The sequence below is a fragment of the Budorcas taxicolor genome, chromosome 8, assembly GCF_023091745.1.
Source record: "Budorcas taxicolor isolate Tak-1 chromosome 8, Takin1.1, whole genome shotgun sequence".
In the NCBI taxonomy this organism is placed as follows: domain Eukaryota; kingdom Metazoa; phylum Chordata; class Mammalia; order Artiodactyla; family Bovidae; genus Budorcas; species Budorcas taxicolor.
This window is the reverse complement of record NC_068917.1, coordinates 42161073-42183759: the sequence shown is the minus strand read 5'-3', so window position 1 is coordinate 42183759 and position 22687 is coordinate 42161073.

Sequence of the window (22687 nt, the reverse complement as noted above, 5' to 3'; positions counted from 1 at the left end):
AAGTTGGGACCAAGGCTTGGACATTTTTTACCTTCCTGAGAGTGTGTGATACTCTGTGAAATGAAGCAGGTGCCATATATGCAGGGAGTTTACAGCTGTCAATGACCATAAAGTAAGGGAGTGCAGAAGTGCTAGTCATCCTCCACTGAAATAGCAATTTCACCTCAGCACTGAGAAAGGGATTCTTTTGAGAAACATCCTAATACCTTGCAAAAACCCAAGCTGGGCTTCGCTTTCTTATATCATCTTATTCTCATTAAGGCCAGTTTCTGAAGCTACAACTGGTGGTTCTGTAGTAAGGGGAACTGAGAATCTTAAATACTGTATGCTACCATGTGACTTCAGGATAAAATGTTGTTCAAAACAAAACCTAAATTAAACACACGCACACACAAAGAAACGTAGGATAAGATCATCAAACTTACATTTATCTCTCACCAAGATTTAACCCCAGATCTCCAACAAACAAATTGGGAGGTGTTAGAAAGCATCTGGGGCCTTATCTTTTCATCTAAGGGGTTTTCTGGTCTAGTTATCTAGCACCAGCACTTGTGATCAGTGTGATAAAGAGTCACTGTCAAAAAGAGTAGAAATGAAGTCTTTCTGACACATCACTATCATGAGACCTAATGCTGTTTACTGCCCAGGACCCATGGACTATGCTGGAATTGAGAATTGGGCAATTGCAAAGTTTCCTCTTTTTAAGGCATAAAAAGTGCTAACTTCATGTCTTTATTCCCTGGGCCATTTCTAAAAGGAAGGCAAGCTAATTAACTTTTTTTTTTTTCTTAAAGAAAATCGGCCAAATAGCAAATACTCATTTTAAAAAGGCTTTCAGTTATTTAAAAAACTCATTCTCATTTTAGGAAAAAAAAAGTTTAAAGAAGTCCCCCCCCCCCCAAAAAAAAAGAGAGAGAGAGGTTATGGTAATCCACCTATTCTTACCAACCAGGTGGATTCTTTACCAACAGAGTCACCAGGGAAGCCCAGCACAACTTTAGCAATGTCTTACGTTAACTTTTCAAGCCATAGAGAAAATCAGCACCTGAAAGCTGTTCTCACACTCAGTTGGTAAACAAAATGTAGGCTATGCTCTTACACTCTGAGGTTCAGTGGAACTGTGCAAGTAAAAAATATTCTGGAAATCTTAAATGTTAAATTCAAAAATTAAGAAAATATGTGACTATTGATCACTTCTTTCAATGGATAACAGTGCAGATTTCCTGATCTGTCACATGGCTTTCTTTTTAACCAAACAGGAAAGGTTTCGACATCCTTGTTTGCTGTTTCTACATCTTGAAGAAAAGCTGAAAGCACCTTTCTAGATACTGGCTGCCACTGCTGCTGCTGCTAAGTCGCTTCAGTTGTGTCTGACTCTTAGTGACCCCATGGACTGCAACCCACCAGGCTCCTCTGCCCATGGGATCCTCCAGGCAAGAGTACTGGAGTGGGGTGCCATTGCCTTCACCTAGATACTGACACACCAAAAAACTCCTTTCAGAAAAGTTAGAGAAATCCCAGAATGTTATTTATCAAGCAGTTTAGGTGTATCCTTTTGAAAAGATTGACTCTGCAGATTTTATTACTTAGACTGTCACCTGTAAGACAGTTCTTCTGAGTGTCCATAACATTTTTACTCTTTGGCAGGGGCGGGGGGTGTGTGTCATTTACCCATTTCCCATGAGGTGATCTAACCTCAGATTTGGAAACCACATAGTAGGCTGTTAAATTTCTTACTCAATGATACAGAATTGCTTTTAAGCTGAGTTTTGAAGCTGTAAACTTCAAACTCTGATTTAAGGACTGAAGATGCTTTGGGCAAACTGTATTTCTTGGCATATAAAAAACAACACTAACAACCACAAAGTTCTTACAGTGTGTCAGGACCTATTCTTTGTGCTTTACAACTATAACTAACTCACACTTAAGCTTCATAATAAAATCCTCACAGTCATCCTATGAACCAGATACTGTTATTGTTCCCATTTTATATATGAGAGACAGAAAGCAATTTGCCCAAAGTCACAGAGCTGTTAAGTGGCCAAGCCAGTGATAAGAACTGGCCATCTGTCTTGGAGTCTGTGCCTCTCAGTCTCATCTAGCAGTCTACCCACCCCCCCAACCAGTTGAAAATTACACTGACTCCTTCTAGCCACCCTCCTCCAACATTAAACTCACTTGAGTAATTAAATGCCAAGTTCAGTAAAGCTGCATTCTCTTAACAACCCCTTTTCCCAAGGTCCATGGGAGAAGCTGGCTATTTGCCTGGGGAAGCCTGTCTGAAGGGGTTTGCGTGTGTGCACGCCTGCTCAGTTGTGTCTGACTCAGCGGCCCCATGGACTGTAGCCCACCAGACTCCTCTGTCCATGGAATTTTCCAGGCAAGAATCCTGGAGTGAGTTGCTGTGCCCTCCTCCAGGGGACCTTCCTGACTCAGGGATTAAACCCTCTTCTCTTATGTCTCCTGCACTGGCAGCTGGGTTCTTTAGCACTAGCACCACCTGGGAAGCCCCTGAGCTAACACTGTCACTGGGGAGAGAAAGGTGAGTTTTCTTGTTCATTTAGTGTGAAAAACCTCTTAAACTGACGGGTTTCTTTCCCCTCTCTCTGCTGCCAATAGCTACAGGTGAGAAGGTCTCCTGGGTATATTTCACATGATCTGCCTCAAGTAAAGAAAGGTCATGTGCCCTCAAAGAAGACAGCATACAGGAAGAGCGTAAGGGGAACGAGCAGGAATTATAAAAACTCTGTTAATGACGTAAATACCTCATCAGCTTTCATTTTCGCAGCTGGGAGGGCAACCCACATGGTTAAAGTCAAGAAAGAAACTCTCAAGTTATTGTATTAACAATTCTGTTCTTTGGAGGAGACATCATAAAAAACCTTGGGATGGTAGAGCTGGAACTCTTTTAGCATCATCCCCCACATTTTAAAGACAGGGAAACTGAGACCCATAGGGGATGCCTGGCCCGCTCGTGATAACACAACTAATTGGTGATTTTTAAAAATATATTTATTTCCTTTTTGGATTATTTTCTTTTGAAGAAAGAAGAAATTAATTAGCCTGTTTGGCCTTCTAGAAATGGCTCATGGCATAAGGCTCATGACATGAAGTCAGCATTTTATTGCCTTATACGGAGGAAACTGCAGTTATTACCTCCCATCCCAAAATGGGTCATGTCAGGCCCTAGGGCCTACGTATTGGCATGACAATGGAGACGCGTCTTGCTCTTTGGTCGTGTAACTACTGTGCTGCTTGCTCTCTGTTGCTGGCTGGTCCTGTAGCCTCTGTTGGGCTCTTTTGCCCAGCAGGTTGCAGAGACACTCCCACAACGGTCCTCTCTTTTGATCACAGGTCGCCACAAGGGATTCCTGCCACTGCCCTTGAGACTGAAGGGCTCAGGCCAGGCTTCCACAGGCACGCATCCAGGCTTCCCCCAGCAGAGGTCTCAGTCCCTTTGGAGTACTGTGCACAATTGCCATCAGATTCCCAGCACTTGTAGAACCTCCTGCACATCTGCCCCTCCCAGTAGCCTATCCATGCCAGTCTCATGCCTTCTCCCTTCTCCTTAGGGTCTGGCCACTTCCTTTCCCCTCCTCTTGCACAACTCCAGTTCTTACCATTCCAGACACTTTCCAAAGTAAGGGTTATAATGCAACCCTCAGACTAGGAAGCCCTGACCTCCTGGAGTAGAAAGCAAGATCTCTGTTATCCTGAACCAATTATTTATCTGTTTAATGTCTGACTCTCTTCAGATTATGAAGAGAGAATGAAATTGAGGATTAGGATCAGGTTAAAGTTAGAGTGAGATTTAGGATCCTTCTGTCTGTTCACTTTTGCCTCCCCTCTGCCAGCTCAGGGCCTGATAAATAATAGTCACTCAATACATATTTTCAGAGGTAAGAAAGGGAGGAAGGAGAAAGAGGGGAAGCTATTACAGTGGTATTGAAATAACAGCAATACTGAAATACCAAGTGTCTGATTTAAGGTAGTCTTAGAGGACATAAAGAGGAAAGAGTGGGAATGAAGTTGAAAACTATTAGGAAGAAATAATTTACAGGGTTTGATAACAAATTTGCCATGAAATATGTGAAATACAGCAGTCATGGGTGATTCTGAGATTTTATTTACTTATTTTGCTACACTGGGGCTTCATTGTAGCACATTAAACATATGGGATCTTAGTCTCCAACCAGGGATCGAACCCATGTCCCCTGCATTGAAAGGCAGATTTTTAACCAATGGACCACCAGAGAAGCCCTTATCTTGAGGGCTTTTAAAATGGACTTACCTAGATGTGCTCTGGGACTGTGGGAGAACAACTGGGTTGGTTTTGTTGGTAAAGAATGGAGGTTGGGGGTGGGAGGTGAACTCATGTACACCCGTGGCAGATTCATGTCAATGTATGGCAAAACCAATACAGTATTATAAAGTAAAAGAAAGTAAAAAAAAAAAAGGATGGAGGTTGGTGAAGGGCTTGTGAACAGTGGGTCTAGCTTGGAAACTGTAAGGTATTTGGGGAGCATGTCCAGCAGGCAGATATATCTGTGGGTCTCACTATTTTAAATACATGTGAACAGGAAAACCAAAATCAAATTGTGAGGTGGGAAGAGTTGTCTTTAGAAAGTCCCTTCTCTTTTAGGACCCATTTTAAGGCCCCAAGTTCCCTAATTTTTTGCCTGTTTTTCTTCATCTACATCTGTTTTTAAGAAGTGATCTGATCATCTCGATGATCTCAGTTTAGAAGACAAACTGTTGATGAAACACAATGAGTTAGTTCCTCAGGTTGTACTGGAATGCTCAAATGGGAGCACAGCCTCAAACCAAAGAAATGATAGTAACACCACCAGTAAGAGGCAGTGCTCATGCGCCTCTTCGTGTACCCCAGGCACTGCAGCAAGCACCTGCTGCTCTCTGCAACACCATGAGGCAAGAGTCATTTCAGAGAAAACTGAGCACCAAAAGGCTAAGTGACTTGTCCAAGGTCCCATGGCCTACTAATAATAAAGTAGGAAACTACCCTGGTGTTGCGGCTCTGGAGTCCATTCCTGTAACCAGTATACTGGGAATGAAAGTATAATGGTGGAAGTTTAAGAAGAGTGGAAATGTGCAGTAAATTTTTCAGGGGAGGGACCCTAGTAAGATTCAGATCCCGTTGTGCAGCTCACTGCAGTTTCATCCTTCAAACGGATGACCACGATGACTTGGGCTCTGCCGAGAATTAACCTTAGGCAATGTACTTAATCTCTTTCAGTTTCATTTTCCTCAAAGGAGAAATGACCTATGTAAAAGGTTATCCCTTATAGCAGCATATAGAGATGCTGGAAACAACCTAAATGTTTATTGAGAGGGGACTGGCTTAAAAAAAAAAAAAGGTTTGTACACCTATAAATGGAACATAATGCAGCCATAAAAAAGAGTAAGGTAGAGGTCTATAAGCTGTTATAGAATGATTTCTAGTATATATTGTTGTCAGTCAGTCCAGTTGCTCAGTCGTGTCCGAGTCTTTGCGACCCCATGAATCGCAGCACACCAGGCCTCCCTGTCCATCACCAACTCCCGGAGTTCACTCAGACTCACGTCCATCAAGTCAGTGATGCCATCCAGCCATGTATTGTTTAGAACAATACAATATGCCAGCAGTCCCCAACCTTTTTGGCACCAGGGACCAATTTTGTGGAAGACAATTTTTCCATGACCAGTGGGTGGATGGGATGGTTTGGGAATGATTCAAGTGCATTACATTTATCGTGCACCTCAGATCATCAGGCATTAGATCCAGAGGTTGGGTACTCCTGGAGTATGCTATAATTTAAGCTTACAGACCTCTACCTTACTCTTTTTTATGGCTGCATTATATTCCATTTATAGGTGTACAAACCTTTTTTTTTTTTTAAGCCAGTCCCCTCTCAATAAACATTTAGGTTGTTTCCAGCATCCCTACATGCTGTTATAAGGAATAACCTTTTACATAGATCATTTCTCCTGTGAGGAAAATGAAACTGAAAGAGATTAAGTACCTACTGGAGTGGGTAGCCATTCCCTTCTCCCGGGGATCTTCCCAACCCAGGGATCAAACACAGGTCTCCCACATTGCAGGCAGATTCTTTACCAGCTGAGCCACAAGGGAAGCCCATACATGCAGGAAACCTGTAGAATTGATTGCTTCAGGAGAACTGGGTGGCTGGGGGACAGAGATGTGAAGAGGAAGCTTGTACCTATCAGGATACCAGCAGAAATACACTCCAAAGGGAGTTTAATGAAAGAATGAGTTACAAAGGTGTGGACGGGGATAAGCACCCAACAAAGGATGGTGGTGCGTCCACCCTTGGACTAGCTACAGAGGAAAAGTCATTGCCATGCCTGGGCCCCAAGGGACAGGGGGAATAATGCTTACCTGAATCCAGAGAGCGCGCGAGCGAGCTGTAGGTATGGAAGAAGCCACAGACTTCCAACCCACAGCCCAGCAGAGAAGGTGCGGGGGTTAAATAGAGACCCTGACTCCATTCTTCTCCTGTCCTCCTATCTCTTGCCAGTGCAAACGCCACCAGCAAGCCAAGGGCAGAGAACGCTGTCAGTGCACCCTCCCCGAAGAGCCTCTCGGGGGTGGAGGCAGGTGGCAGTGGGTCTGGAGGGCAGAGACTATCCACCCCGGAAAGGGCATGTATAGCCTTTGACCTTGTATGCTTAGAACCAAGTGAATATATAACTTGTTTGAAAAGTAATACATTTTGCACACATAAAAAATAAATTAAAAATAAAACATAAAATTAGGGGTTAGAGTAGATGGTTGCAATGTCTCCCCCCCACCTCCACGTTCTATTTATTTGATGTGTGAGTTTTTCACCTAATGACAATCCAGGGCTCCACCTAGTGTCAGAGCAGCGCTTCACTGCATCCTGAGCACAGTCTCACTAGGAGGGAGGCTGGGGCAGACATGCTGGCTGCCCCCAGTCACTGGTGTGTAAGTAGTCTTCACTGTGAGTTATACCCACTTGGTGAATGATCTTACCCCCTGAAAGTAGAAAGTAATTATTTTGAGACACAGAACATTTGTTGTTATTTCTCTTAAAGAGATAGTGAAGCTTGAATTTTAATTCAATTTTGAACTAAAAAAAATGTATTTCTTGGAGAGTTTTAGAAAGATCTGACTGGAAATTCTAATTTAACTGGTTTGAGGTCTGGGACTCAGGCATTGATTTTTTGTTTGTTTCCAAAATCCGCAGCGGATGTAACGGGCCACCAGGCTGGGAGTCCCGGGTTTAAGGATTCATTGCTTTCTATGAGGTGTGTTTCCCTCACTACCCAGAATGTGCCCCTTTCACTTTAGGCAAACTAGGTTACATGTAAGACAATTTTCCACTCTCCATGTTTTGCTCATGCCACCCGCTCTGGACTGCTCATGCCTTGAATGTTTTGCCACCCCTGCCTGCATCTACGGCCACAGTTTTACCTGTTATCCCTGACACTGCTTACGGGCTACCTCCTCCAAGACTTCCCCTGCCCCTCATTTCCAAACAGCTGTCTCTTCCTCGTTTGAATCCTTGAAGATTTTTAAAATAACTTTTATTATTTTTTTCCTTAGTAGAAAATGAATATATTTATACAGTATTCTTTTTACTTATCAAATTGGCTGCAATCAAAAAGTCTAATACAGTAGTCCCCTCTTACCCACGGTTTCACTTCCCATGCTATCAATTACCTGTAGGCAACCACAGTCTGAAAACATTAATGGAAAAATCCAGACACAAACAATTGATAAGTTTTAAGTTATGCACCCTTTTGAGTAATGTGATGAAATCTTGTACCACCTGCTCTATCCCACCTGGAAAGTGAACCATCCCTTTGTCCAGTATATCACCCCAAATGCTAATTTTAAGAGTTTATTTTTAAAAGATAAAATATCTAGAGCAATTTTGGGTTTATCCAGAAATGCAAGTGAAGTTAAATACTAGAAAATAAATATAATTCACCACATTAACATTAAACAGGAAAGAACATAGAACCATCCTAAATATGCAACAAGTAATATCCCTAATGATAGGTAAATGAAAAGCAAACCCTAAAAAGTTCAGGAGCAAGGAAAGTCCATTTACCTCTATTTGGTATTATAATGTATTTCTTAACTAGTGTGGTAAGACAAGAAATAACAGAGCACAAAGATAGGAGAAGCAGTAGCTGGTAAAAGTATTGGAGTGGTCTTTTTTCATAAAAATATAGTTGTCTACATTCCAGTGAATCTTCAGGCAAATGATTAGTAACGAATGCAGAGCTCAGTAACATGGCTGAATAGAAGACCAATACACAAAATCAAATATACTTCTAAGCACTGGCAAAAAAGAGCTAGAAAATCCAATTTTGAAAAAAAAAGTGCAGTTTACCGTAACAATTAAAAAAACATAAGCTACCTCTTTCATAAGGCCTATATGCAATAAATTCCAAAACTCTATTTGATGAACATCAAGGAAGACCTATCACAGAAATACATGGTGGAAGATGTTCAATAGGAAGACTCTTTTGTGAAGTTGCCAGTTCTCCCCAATTTGACCTATAGATTCAATGTAATCTAATTCCAAATCCCATGGGATTTTCGTCCCCCAACCCCGACTAAAACTGATAAGCTGATTCTAAAATTTGTACAGATAAAACAAAAGTTGATATATAACAAAGACTCTTTTGGAGAATAAGGTAGGAAGACTTGTATCAGATTTCAAGAGTTTAATTATAAAGTCATAAGAATGAAGAGAGTGTGGTACTGATGCTGCAGTAGACAAGTGGATTCATGGAATAGTAGAGATTCCAGAAGCAGATTTATGTATTTATGGGCATAATATAAAAGAGGAGTGGTGGACTTACCTGGTGGTACAGTGGATAGGAATCAGCCTGCCACTGCAGGGGACACAGGTTCAATCTCCGGATTCCACAAGCTGTGGAGCAGCTAAGCCCGCACACCACAAGCACTGAGCCTGCACCCTAGAGCTTGCGAGTCTCAACTCCTGAGCTTGAGGGCCACAACTACTGATGCCCACATGCCTGGAGCCAGCACCCTGCAACAAGAGAAGCTACCATAATGAGCTCACACGCCACAACTAGAGAAAGCCTGTGCACAGCACTGAAGACCCAGCACAACCAAAAATCAACAAAGAAGAAGGAGAAGTGGTATTGAGCATACTATGGAAAAGAAGAATTAGTCAACAAGTGGTGCTAGGGAAATACAGGGGGAAAAAGCAGATTCCTACCCCATGGGTATATAGGAAATGCATTCTAGTTGTTTTAAAGACTTGAATGGGAAAGGTGATTTTTAAACATCTAAAAGGAAAATAAATAGTATCTTTATGTATTTGGGGTAGAGAAGAATTTCTTGAAACATACACACAATCTTATCCAAAACTGACAACAGAAAAGATCAACAAATTTGACTCTACTAAAATTAAAAGATTTCTGTTCTTCAAAAGACCCCACAAAATAATTTGTAGACAAACCACAAACCAAGAATAGATATTTGCAAAATATATAACTAGTGGTGTGCTTGTAAATGTTTTAAAACTAATTTTCCAGGGGAAAAAGCCATGATTTGTAGGGTTTGATGTTTACCATGGAGGAAATAATCCCACCATAGCCTATTTCAAACTACCAAAACAATGTCTTACACACAGTTTGGAAGAGATGCACAAAATTACTCTTATGAGACCAGGCAAGCCAGCTCCAGTGCACCACTTCATATTACATTAAAAGATTTGTTTCCAGAATATATGAAGAACTCTTCCTGTATATCAATAATTAAACATCAAGCAATGCCATAGAAAGATAGGTAAGAGACATGAATAGTCATTTTACAGAAGAGAAGATGTAGAGAATAGAAATATACAAAGATTCTCCACCTTCATTAATAATCATACAAATGTTATAATTAAGATTACAATAAGAAACTATATATACTCTATAGGTGGGTTAAAATTAAGAAGTATATTAATACTAAGAAATTGCAAAGACTTGGATCAAGAGAAACTCTTTTTATGTTGTGATAGTTTCAGATGAACAGAGAAGGGACTCAGCCATACATATACATGTATCTATTCCCCCCCCAGACTCCTGTCCCATCTAGGCTGCTCCATCAAGTTCCATGTGCTATACAGCAGGTCCTTGTTGTTTATTCATTTTAAATATAGCAGAGTGTACATGTCTATCCCAAACTCCCTAAATATCCCTTCCTCCCATCCCTCCTACTGGCAACTACCGGTTTGTTCTCTAAGTCTGTGAGTCCAAGAGGAACTCTTAAACAATGCTTCTGTGAGTATAAATTGGCACAACTACTCAAGAATTTAAAAAATTTTATTACCTTAAAAGTTGAATATTTGAATACCCTACAATCCAGAAATATGTTCTCTTTAGGTATCTATTTTAGAGGGATTTTAGCACAAGTATACCAGAAAGCACAAACATGAATGTTCATGGTAGCATTTCTATAATAGTAAAAAACAAACAAATAAAATTCAGCCCAAATGTATCAGTCAGGGTTTGTTCAAAGAAGCAGAACCACTGTGAGAAATTAATGCAATAAGGGATTTATTATAGGGGATTTAATTGTATGCAATTCCAGAAGCTGGCTACACTGTCTATGTGAAGCTGTTGTTCCTGTATCTGATATTAGAGCCAAAGACCACAGGATGGGAAGACAGGATGTGAAATGGGGGGAGCAAGGACATACCAGAACCCACAAGGGTAGACTGTAATCTGCACTAGTCTTTCCCTCCTCCCAAACCCGTGGTGACATTCATTGTGGAGTGAAACACACACCTGGCCCAAGAGTTGGAGAAGCTGAAGCTGATGATATGAAAGGAACTGGGGAGCTGCGGGCCTTTAGGGACTTCCTCCATATAAGGAAGTAGGGCCACTCCTTCCCTGCTACCCTCTTTACTGAGCACAAAATGTCTCTTTGTGTTTTCACGTAACCCTAAGAGGCCCAGAGAAGTGAAGCGACTTGTGACCTATAGAAGCCTACTTTTAAGCAGCGTCTTTCTGCATCTTTCTGCATTTCTTCTCAAGAGAGCTCATTTCAATATTTTGGATCTGAGTATCTGCTATTCCTCCTCTCCAAAGGACATTCCTGACAGGTACTTGTGCCTGTTGCCTCTCATGATACTGTATAAGCAGGCTTCGGTAGTTTTGTAATAACAGATCTACTTACATGATTAGCCTCCAAGGAAGTTCCTCATTCCACTATAAATAGATGTCATCTTAGGACTGATTTCCTCCCGAATAACATAATCTTATCTAAATTTGAGCAATACATCCAAATGTACATTTTATTTAAATGTGAATTGCTGGCTTTGAGCTAAAGACAAATTCTCAAACCTCTGTCCAAATTTGGTACCAAATTATCCATGGTTACTCTGCAACTACCAATCTAGCGGAGGAAACACTCTTTGGCAGAAGAGGAAGTCAGTTCCCAACCTTCATTTCTCTATTCTCAGAGACATCAGGATGAAGTTTAAATCCATTACCAAAACATGACAATAGAATTAAAATTATTTAAGGGAGAGACTAAGTCTTTGCCAATTCATTTATTTTGAGCAAAAATAATACAATAAAGTTCCAGTACTGGAAAAGAATTTGGCTAATATTCTTAAGAACAATATCACAATATGTTAACTTGAAGTGACTTTTTCTCCCTCTATATCTAAAAGTGTTGGGCCAAGGGTAATTAATCAGAAGTTAATGCAATTTTATATTAGATGTTTTGCTGTGGCTTTAGATTTTAAATAACAAATACTTTAGTTTAAATCATTTCAGTGAGTGAAAATCTGATTCCGTAAAGTAACAAATTGGAAGTTAGTGATTTCAATTTGCAATTCTTTTCTCTGTAAAACTATTTGTCATAAAAGTCTTCACATGGTGAGTTCTGCTACTGACTTTAAAATATAATTTAACTCACCAAAATATGATTCATAGTCCAGTTTTTCAGAGATGTATTTTTTTTGTACAAAGTGAGATATGTTAGTATTTCTTTCATTTCTAAATCTCTTTCTCTATTCTTTTTTGCTAATTTGTTTTTACTGTAAGATAACTTTTTATAAATATGGTACTTACTGAGTTATATTCTAATATGGTTATTATTCAGAAACCTCAAAAGAGAGAGATAGACAAAGTTCCTCCTGCAAGGGAGCCATCAATCACTAAAACCACCAGTCAACTGAGCATAAGACAGCTCTACATACAAGCAATAATTGGCTGCTTTGACTTTCTCTTTCTTTACTCCTTTGGGTCTATACTTGAGGAGTTAAGGTATCTAGATATTTGTACCTGGGCTCTGGGTACCTGCCATGAGAACTAGATTCAAGACACAGATTAAGGTAAGGAAGTTTATCAGGACGTGCTTGTGGAATCAAACCAAGCTATTGCTCTGGACTAGACCAATATTATTGTTTTGTTTATTTATTAATTTATTTTTGGCTGCACTGGGTCTTCATTGCTACGTGCTGGCTTTCTCTGGCTGCTGAGAGGGGGCCTACTCTCGAATTGCGATACATGGGCTTTTCACTGCAGTGGCTTCTCTTGTTGCTGAGCGTGGGCTGTAGACACAGGGCGATATAAGATTCAGCTGTTCCTTTCCATGTGGATATTCTCTTTTGAATATTGATGTTGGAGGATATGTGTTTATTTTAATTAAAGAAGGCAACATTTTTTTAAATCGAGGGCCTATAAATATTAGTGGCTAAGCATTTTCAAAAATTTGAAATTCAATCACAATCTTCATTATCAATGAGCAATTTAGAAGAACACAGCATTGTTACTGAAACAAATTTACTATATTTTCCAGACACTATCTTAAGAATTGAAAAACTGGTGGTTTTTGCTTTTTGGAAAATATGATACATTTTCTTCTCAAAGTTTCCTTTTTTTGCCTTATGTGGCCTCATAGCTCTCTCCATGCCCTGTGTACCGATTTCCAAAATCTGTTCTTGCTGTCAGGTAGAGATATTTAGCAACAAAGAAAAATCTAAGCAGGACCCACCCAGCTTTTATATCCTGCATGGCTGAACTTTAATGAAAGTTTGAGTTTTTCCAAAATCTGGTCTTCACTGACTGGGGAGGAAAACCAGTTTGGGAAAAAAAAAAAAATGCCTTCAGCATGTGAACCATGTAATTTTATTTGAACTCAGGAATTCCAAAAATACTTGCTTATTGAAAACACAGTTATGTTTTTGTGTTGAAACCTGTTATGGAGAAGGATAAGTGCTAGTTCTTTCCTCCACTATTTTTTCTCATAAACATAAAAAAATTAAAGACTGAGTGGCTGGGCAGAAAAATAATATGGAGGGGATGAGTCGGACCATGTCCTGTCCTGAAACCTATGCCTTCCTTGGGAGATCTGTATCCATTTTGTGGGATATACTGAGCCCCACTCAGCTTCAGATAACCCTTTCCCCCTCTGATGAGAATTCAGGGCTCCCTCTGGCCCGATCTTCAAGACTAGTTGGCTCACTGTTCTACTTGCTGATTTTCAGTGTAAATGCTGTGCCAGTAGCAAGACTAGAACTTCTGGGTTCCTGCAGGGCAAACTGGCCAAGCAGAACATTTTAAGGTCTGGTCAGGTTTAAGGGGATCCAGTGTTAAGAATAATATTAATAACTAGCATTTGGGGGAATACATACTATATGTCAGTCGCAATACTGGGTGTTTGCTGTTGTTGTTTTTTAATGTGAATTACCTTATTTAATCCCCACAACAATCCTTTGTGGAATTTGATGCTTAGGGAAGTTTAAGAACCCAGAATTTGAAACCAATCAGCCTGTCTCCAGAACTCTTGATGTTCTTCCCTATTCTGCAAGCCCTGACATTTATTAATGGGTCTCCATGTACTAGATTGGAATCTCAGGCACCAGGGTAGCAGATGCTGTTGGTGCCCTGCCCATGTCTCCTTGAGGCTGTACCAACTGCCAGCAACTGCACCACCTATCAGTGACTTTCTCTAGTGGTTAGAGGTCCAGCTGTGAGTATGGAGGTTGGGTGTGCGGAGATTTAATGCCTCCCAGGAGCAGCCCTTAACTAATGATTGGTAGGAGCTGGTTTATAAATCTCCAGTGCCCTTGCTTCTCAGATGCAGTAATTCAGAAGTATGGGATCTACGCTTGTTCCCAGAATTCCCCAGAGGGACTAAGCACCCAATACCCATAGTGCTCATGTGCTTGAAAACACTCTCCTCGTTGGTTGTCTCCCATTCTTGCGTATTTCTCTGCTGGCATTTCCTGATACCAACACCGAAATGAACTATTGGCATGTGTATTCTTGTTGGCTTCTAGGGGAACCAAAACGAAGACAGAGTAAAGGAAAGGAGGGTCTGTGAAGAAGAAGAAGGCAGGTGGCGGAGCTGCTGCATTTCTGGAAAGAGCACGGGGTTGCTTCTGTAGAAAGTAGCCTCATAGGTGGTTCTCTGCTGTTGAAGGCGACAGTGTCTTTGTGAGACATGAAAGGTTTCGAAGGATTATTGAATATTGACACACTGGATGGTTCTTTTACAGCTCGGTTGGTGGAATGTTTGTCAGAGGTCTCTTTTGCTCCACTGTTTTTAAGTGTACTTTTGCCTAGTGTTTTAGTTGGAAGTAAGAGAAGCTTCCCTGGTGGCTCAGATGGTAAAAGAATTTGCCTGCAATGCAGGAGACCTGGGTTTGATCCCTGGGTTGGGAGGATCCCCTGGAGAAGGGAACGGCAACCCACTCCAGTCCTCTTGCCTGGAGAAACCCACGGACAGAGGAGCCTGGGGGCTACAGTCCATGGGGTCACAAAGAGTTGGACACAACTGAAGCGACTTAGCACAAACGCACAACAGGTAAACTGTTTTTTATTTCCTTGATCATGGAAGGACGTGGGCTTAATAACAAATATATACAGGCAGTGGCCAGCTTCTTCCAATACACCTGGCTGATAGATGCTTCCTTCTACCTGGTTAAGGTAAAAACCTGGAGGGAGCTCTTGCCACCTTTGTCAGTTTTCTTGTCTTTATTACAGAGGGGACAACCTCTGAGAACAGTAGTCTTGCTTGGGATTGGGAAAGTGTAGGTTGAGGGGAGAAACTGGAACGCTCCCTCCCAGAAACTGCTCTCTGATGGGAAGCCACAGACAGTGCAGCGCACAGTCAAACCCCAAGGGCCTCTCACAGGAAACAGCCTGCACTTGCTCACTTTCTAAAAATGCCCACTGAGTAGGGGAGAGTCTTCCTTGGTGAACCACGTATTGAATGATGTGGTGCATTAATGTTGTTGAAATACTATCCAACTGCTAAAAGGTTAATTCCTTGATTCACTTTACAGATTCAACATCCTACCTAAGTGATGCAATTCCTTCTTCCCTCTCTTCCATCCACTGCTTATTAATATTTTCACATGACCGTTTGGATAGATTATCATTTCATTTTTGCTTAAGATATAAAGGATGTTATTTGCTAGGTGAATATGAAAAGGCCAATTTCATTCATTTCCTTAGCAAAGCAACTTTTCTGCATGAAGGATTCATAAAAAATATTCTTAGGAATTGAAAAAAGTAGTTAAGTCTGCCTGATATAAAATATGTGTATTTTATTAGTGAGAAAATAAGTTTGTAGAGAGAGACTATATTCAAGTTGTTAAGTGCTTGTGTTCTGGGTTCAAGTTTTGATTCCACCACTTCCTCCTTTACTCTGAACCTTGAGCCTCTCTGAGCCTTAGTTTCTTCACTTGTAAAGTAAGGATAATAATAGCTACCTCATATGATTGTTAGGATGATAAACATTAAGTATTATAAAGTGCTTAGAGCAGTATCTAGCACATAATGAGAGCTGAATACTAGTTATTATTATTATCATTTGTGTAATAGAACTCATCATTAGGAAGTTCTTTGTGTCTAATTCAAAATATGCTTCAAAGGGCATGGATTACTTTGACCTTTCAGTCTCCAGCATCATTAAAAAAACAGAATCTGACAAGATAGGTATTAGCATCTCCACTCCACAGATGAGGAACAGTTAAAGGTAGTTTAGAGGGCTAGCAAGGCAACACAAAGGTGATGAACAGGGCCAAGTAGTCCATAAGCATGGGCTCCACTCACTCATGAGGACTGCTATTGAATGACTTAAGGTTACTTCAACCCCTTGGTACCCTCTGGTCTCTACAGCGGAGTTGTTATACCCTTTGGATAGCTCTTTCACCAGGAAATCAAGAAAATTCAGATTTGCTGGAAGAGGATTCATGCCCACACTTCCTCAGAATCCAGTGCAGCAGGATTTTGACTTGTTTGTATGCTGATAGGAGAACTGTATAGAGATTCTAGCCTACATATAGAATATAGACAGAAGGCACTTTAGCTTTTAACTCCTAATCAACTCTTTATTAACTCTTATTAATATGCATGAGAATCTTGTGGGTATTTGTTTAAAATGTTAATTCTTGGGCCACACCGTAAAGGGATTCTGACTCAGGAAGCCTGGGATTTGGTCATGGAATCTGCTTTTTATTTTATATTGTTTTCTGTGTGGCAGATTCTCTTTTCTTTTTTAAATTGAAGTATAATTATATACAATATTATATGTTACAGGTATATAATATAGCGAGTCACTATTTTAAAGGTTATCCTCCACTTATGGTTATCATAAAATACTGGCTATATTCCTTGTGCTGTACAATATATTCTTGTAGCTTATTTTATATACAATAGTTTACAGATATCTGGATGTTAAGTGTATCTCCAGACAGTTCTGATGCAAGTGATAAGTGGACCACAATTTGGGAAAGTTGATCTCCTCAATAACAAATTAACATACAAAATAGCTATTTTTTCTAATTAAAAAAGAAAAATATTACTATTTTTCCACTTATAAAAGAAAAAAAAAACAGAAAATGCCAGGAATGAAAAAGAAAACTATGCATAATTATATTTTCTAGAGATGAGTTGAGTACTGCAAATATTTTGATGGCTTTCCCTTTAGTTTTATTTTTTAATGTGTAGCCACTTTTTCATATCCTTTAGTACTTATAATCAAGTGTATTAAATGTGGTTTCATAGATATGTTCCTTTTACATTAAGTATTTAGTAGTTTTATAAATTAATTTTGTGTTTTAAATATATGTAAACTTACTCTATGAAATCTACTTATATTCTTGTCGAGGCTGGAGATTGGACTAGATAATATTTCAGGCCCATTCTGATTAAGATCTCATACTTGTGAGATTCGTATAATTCTTTGAGTGTAAGAACTAACCCCATTCAAACCTGATACAGAATCTAAAATTACGTTCTCCAAAACTTAAGCTCAAAGATTTGCTCTTGGGCTTTGTCTTTCTCTCAGATCTGCTGATGTGACATTGTATCAAAGGTAATAATAACATTTGTTCAAAGATGATATACACATGGCCAACAACTATGTAAAAAGGTGTTCAATATCACTAATCATCAGAGAAATTAAAATCAAAACCCCAAATTATCTCACATCCATGAAGATGGCTACTATTAAAGAAGCAGAAAATAACAAGTATTGGTGAGGATGTAGAGAAATTAAAACCCTGTGCACTGTTGCCTGGGTTGAAAAATGGTTCTACCTCTATGAAAAACAGTATTGGAAGTTCCTCAAAAAATTAAAAATGGCACTACCATATGACCCAGTCATCCCATTTCTGGGTGTATATCTAAAGGAGTTGAAAGCCAGGACTTGAACAGATGTTTGTGCACCAAAGTTCCCAGCAGCTTTATTCACAGTAGCCAAAGTGTAGAAACAACCCAAGCATCCACATATGGATGAATGGATAAACAGAATGTGTAATATATTTATACAATGGGCTATTCGCCTTAAAAAAGAATGACATACTATCACATGCTACATACAACATGGATGAATCTTAAGAACATTATACTAAGTGAAACAAGCCAGTTGCAAAAAAGATAATTATTGTATGATTCCACTTATATGAGTTGGAAACTAAACTAGTCAAACTCACAGAAACAGAAAGTAGAATGGTGGTTATTAGGGGCTGGGAGGCAGGGGGAAAGAGAAGCTATTGTTGACAAGATATATAGTTTCAATTTTGCAAAATGGAAAGTTCTGGTGATCTGTTTCAGACAGGGTGAATAACCTAAAAATAGTTCAGTTCAGTTGCTCAGTCATGTCCAACTCTTTGTGACCCCATGGACTGCAGCATTCCAGGCTTCTGTGTCCATCATGAACTCCTGGAGCTTAGAACTCCGGGAGCTTACTCAAACTCATGTCCATCGAGTCGGTGATGCCATCCAACCATCTCATCCTCTTTCGTCCCCTTATCCTTCTGCCTTCAATCTTTCCCAGCATCAGGGGCTTTTCCGATGAGTCAATTCTTCACATCAGGTGGCCAAAGTATTGGAGTTTCAGCTTCAGCATCAATCCTTCCAATGAATATTCAGGACTGATTTCCTGTAGGATTGACTGGTTGAATCTCCCTGCAGTCCAAACAACTCTCAAGAGTCTTTTCCAATACTACAGTTCAAAAGCATCAGTTCTTTGGCACTCAGCCTTCTTTCTGATCCAACTTACACCCATACATGACTACTGGAAAAACCATAACTTTGACTAGATGGATCTTTGTTGGCAAAGGAATGTCTCTGCTTTTTAACGTGTCTAGATTTGTCATAGCTTTACTTCCAAGGAGCAAGCGTCTTTTAATTTCATGGCGGCAATCACCATCTGCAGTGATTTTGGAGCCCAAGAAAATAAAGTCTGTCACTGTTTCCATTGTTTCCGAATCTGTTTGCCATGAAGTGATGGGTCTGGATGCCATGATCTTAGTTTTTTGAATGTTGAGTTTTGAGCCAGCTTTTTCACTCTTCTCTTTCACTTTCATCAAGAGGCTTTTTAGTTCCTCTTCACTTTCTGCCATAAGAGTGGTGTCCTCTGCATATCTGAGGTGATTGATATTTCTCCCGGCAATCTTGATTCCACCTTGTGGTTCATCCAGCCCGGCATTTTGCATGATGTACTCTGCACATAAGTTAAGTAAGCAGCGTGACAATATACAGCCTTGATGTACTCCTTTCCCAATTTGGAAGTAGTCTGTTGTTCCATCTCCGGTTCTAACTTGCTTCTTGACCTGCATACAGGTTTCTCAGGAGGCAGGTGAGGTGGTCTGGTATTCCCATCTTTTTCAGAATTTTCCACAGTTTGTTGTGATCTGCACTGTCAATGATGCAGAAGTAGATGTTTTTCTGGAATCTTGCTTTTTCTATGTTCCAACAGATGTTGGTAATTTGACCTCTGGTTCCTCTGCAATTTCCAAATCCAGCTTGAACATCTGGAAATTCTCGGTTCATGCACTATTGAAGCCTAGCTTGGAAAGTCTCATTTGCATCCGTTAAGGCTTATTAATAATAAGCCATTCTGGCTTTATGGTTAATTAAATGATTCTTAGTAAAATTTAACACTATTTACTGTGAGGAGGACTTTGGACAAGGTAGACTGGTTAATCACATTTTCATTTACTGAAATTTTTAAAAATTTAAATGTTTGTACTTTTTAAATCAAAGTTTCAACCATGTGGAAAAGTAGAGTGAATAACATGTTGAGTTCCCTACTAGCCATCACTTAGCTTCGAATATAATCAACTCATGGCCAACTTTGTTTCATACATACTTCCACCTTCTCCACTCACCCCCAGATTATCTTGAAGCACAACCCAGACATCGTATTAGTTCAGCTGAGATATTATCAATCTTCAGGAGGGCATAAATGCTAATCAAGAATCCATCCCAGAAGCAAATACATTAGCAAATATAAATATAAAAGTATCATACAAAAAATACAAAAAAGCAAATACAAAAATATCATAAAGTTGAATGTTTAAATCATATTAAACAATCCAAAACTAAACCAGTATCATATTCAGTGAATATTGTGATAGGCTCTTATAGAGGTCCCCCCAAGTTGGGAGCGGTGTGCGCAGAATCAGAATCCAGTCAGTTATGTATCATCATAAGAAGTCTTTTGGACTCTGTGGGAGAGGGCGAGGGTGGGATGGTTTGGGAGAATGGCATTGAAACATGTATATTATCATATGTGAAATGGATCGCCAGTCCAGGTTTGATGCATGATACAGGGTGCTTGGGGCTGGTGCACTGTTATGACCCAGAGGGATGGTATGGGGAGGGAGGTGGTGGGGGGGGGGGTTCAGGATGGGGAACACATGTACACCCGTGGCAGATTCATGTCAATGTATGACAAAACCAATACAATATTGTAAAGTAATTAGCCTCCAAAAGAAAGAAAGAAAGAAGTCTGTGAATGTGTGAAGGGCAGAGAGCCTACTTTTAGTTTGATGACTCAGAGTGCTTTTCCTCCTAATCCTTCTCTCACCAGTCTTGCGACAGTGCCTGAAGCTCCAGATTACTACATTCCTCTCTTTGATTTGCCTGCACTGTAGGCCTCACTTAAAGCAGAAAAGTGGGGCATTATAAATCATTAGCAACTTAACTTTGTCTTATGGAATTTTTTTTCATTACAAAAGTAACATGTATTCATTATAGACAATTTGGAAAACACAAAAAACCCTCCCAAAGAACACAAAAAAGCACCTATAATCAGGGGTCAACACCAATATTTTAGTGAATTTTCTTCCATTTTCTCCTAGGCATTTTTATACATTTTTTTTTATGAACATGGGATATTTTCCATACCGCCATTTTTCTGCTTTCATTACTTCATAATATATACTGAATATACTTCTATGTGATTAAATTTTCTTCCCCACAACTCTTATTTTTGCAAAACATTTCATAGTAAGGAAGGACTATAACTAATGTCTTTTGAGGGACATTTAGATTATTTCCTCTTAGCTATCTTTGTGGGGTACATTCTTAAAGTTAAACTCTGTACATACTGGTGTTTTTTCCTTTAAAAAAAATCACTAAAGGAAAAGAAATGGTTGGTTCCAAAGGTAACAAATGTTTACGCGCTCTCTCTCTCCCTCTCTTCTTAAAAATGTAAGACCAGCTACTCTTGAGCTTCCCTGGTGGCTCAGACAGTAAAGAATCCACCTGCAACGTGGGAGACCTGGGCTCTATCCCTGGTTTGGGAAGATCCTCTGGAGAAAGGCATGACAACCCACTCCAGTCTTCTTGCCTGGAGAATCTTAATGGACAGAGGAGCCTGGCAGGCTATGGTCCATGGGGTTGCAGAGAATAGGACACAGCTGAGCAACTAAGTACACAGCACACCAGCTACTCTTTAGAAAAATTGCGCCAACTCTTCTTCCAACAACTGTTTATAAATGTACCTCTGTTCTTGTGTCCGAACACTATTGCTTGTGATTAAAGAGAGTCCGTTAGTTTGATACATGAAAACTTGTACCTATTAGATTTCCCCTACACTTCAGTCTTAGCTCAGAATAGAGTTCAATAAGTTTGACTTGAAAGTGACGGTGGTGTGCAGAAAGGAAGAGAAGGTACATCCAGAGCATAGGAATTGCTAGTGTATTTTACAGATAAATGTTAGACTGTGATATCTGAAAGTTTGAAAATCCCATTCATAGGGTTTCTACCACAATGGAGGGGGGGACTCTTAAGTAAGGGGTTGTGGAGAGAGTCAGATATTTTACTTCTCCCTGGACAGGAAGAAAGGCCTACAGGATCTCCCTGCCTGGAGCAACTACCACAGGTCACTTCAATCTAGAGATCAATAGATCTGTAGAAGGAAGACTTTAGGCATGTCTACCACTCTGGTCCTGTTAACATCACACCAATGTTACCTACCTTGAAGATTAGCTACAGAACAAAATCAAGTCATGCATTTGAAAATATTTTGCAAACCTTAAATGCTACAAAGGAGTGTGTTAATAAATCAGCAAGTAAAGTTAAAAATGAGTGCAATGAAAAGTACTTACAAGTTCCTTAAACTGTGTGTGAGTGCAGTTAAGTGCTAACATTTAGGAGGCACGTGAGAACAAACACCCTCTGAAGGAGAGCTGGGAGAAATACACCCTCAGGAAATTTTCAAGTGGAACTGGTGCCCTGTAACTTAACTTTAATTTCCTCTCTCTTTCTGCCAAATGCATAACTGAATCTGAGAATGTTAGATGACTGTATGATGCAACTGTGTTATTTTTCTACAATTTTATATTAGCAAGTCAAGAAACTGCTTTGGGCCTCTTTATTTGTCTAATGGTGCAGTTTAGTTGGATCAGGGTTTCATCCAAATCTTCCTTTGACAAAAATTTTCAGTTTACTATCCTTACTATTTAATATGTTCCAGGCTGCTATGCTGTTTGTCGGGAAAAAAACACCAGGAAGGAGACACAGTCTGGCCACAAGAGGCTGGTGAGTGGTGAGGCAGTTTAAACTTTGCTTTGAGGAATCTTGGATTCTTTGATCACCTTCTGGAGAATGCAGTGAATGTTTAGGAAAATTATGGAAAGTTACATATTTTGCTATGAGTACCAGCTACAATACTGCATCCGATATGGATTAAGTTAGTTTCCTTTCTTGCTGTTTGTTTATTCATGTGAGTTAACTTAAAAAAAAAAAAAAAACTTGGGCTCTTAAAAAAAAAACTTTTAATTGAAACATGGGGAAAAATTCAGACTGTACAAAGACGCAGATAATGAGAAGAAAGTCTTTTAATCCAGAACCCCATTCCCCTACTCCTCCTTCCCTCGCCACTCCTGCATCCTCCTTTTCAGATGTAATCCCAGGGTCAACG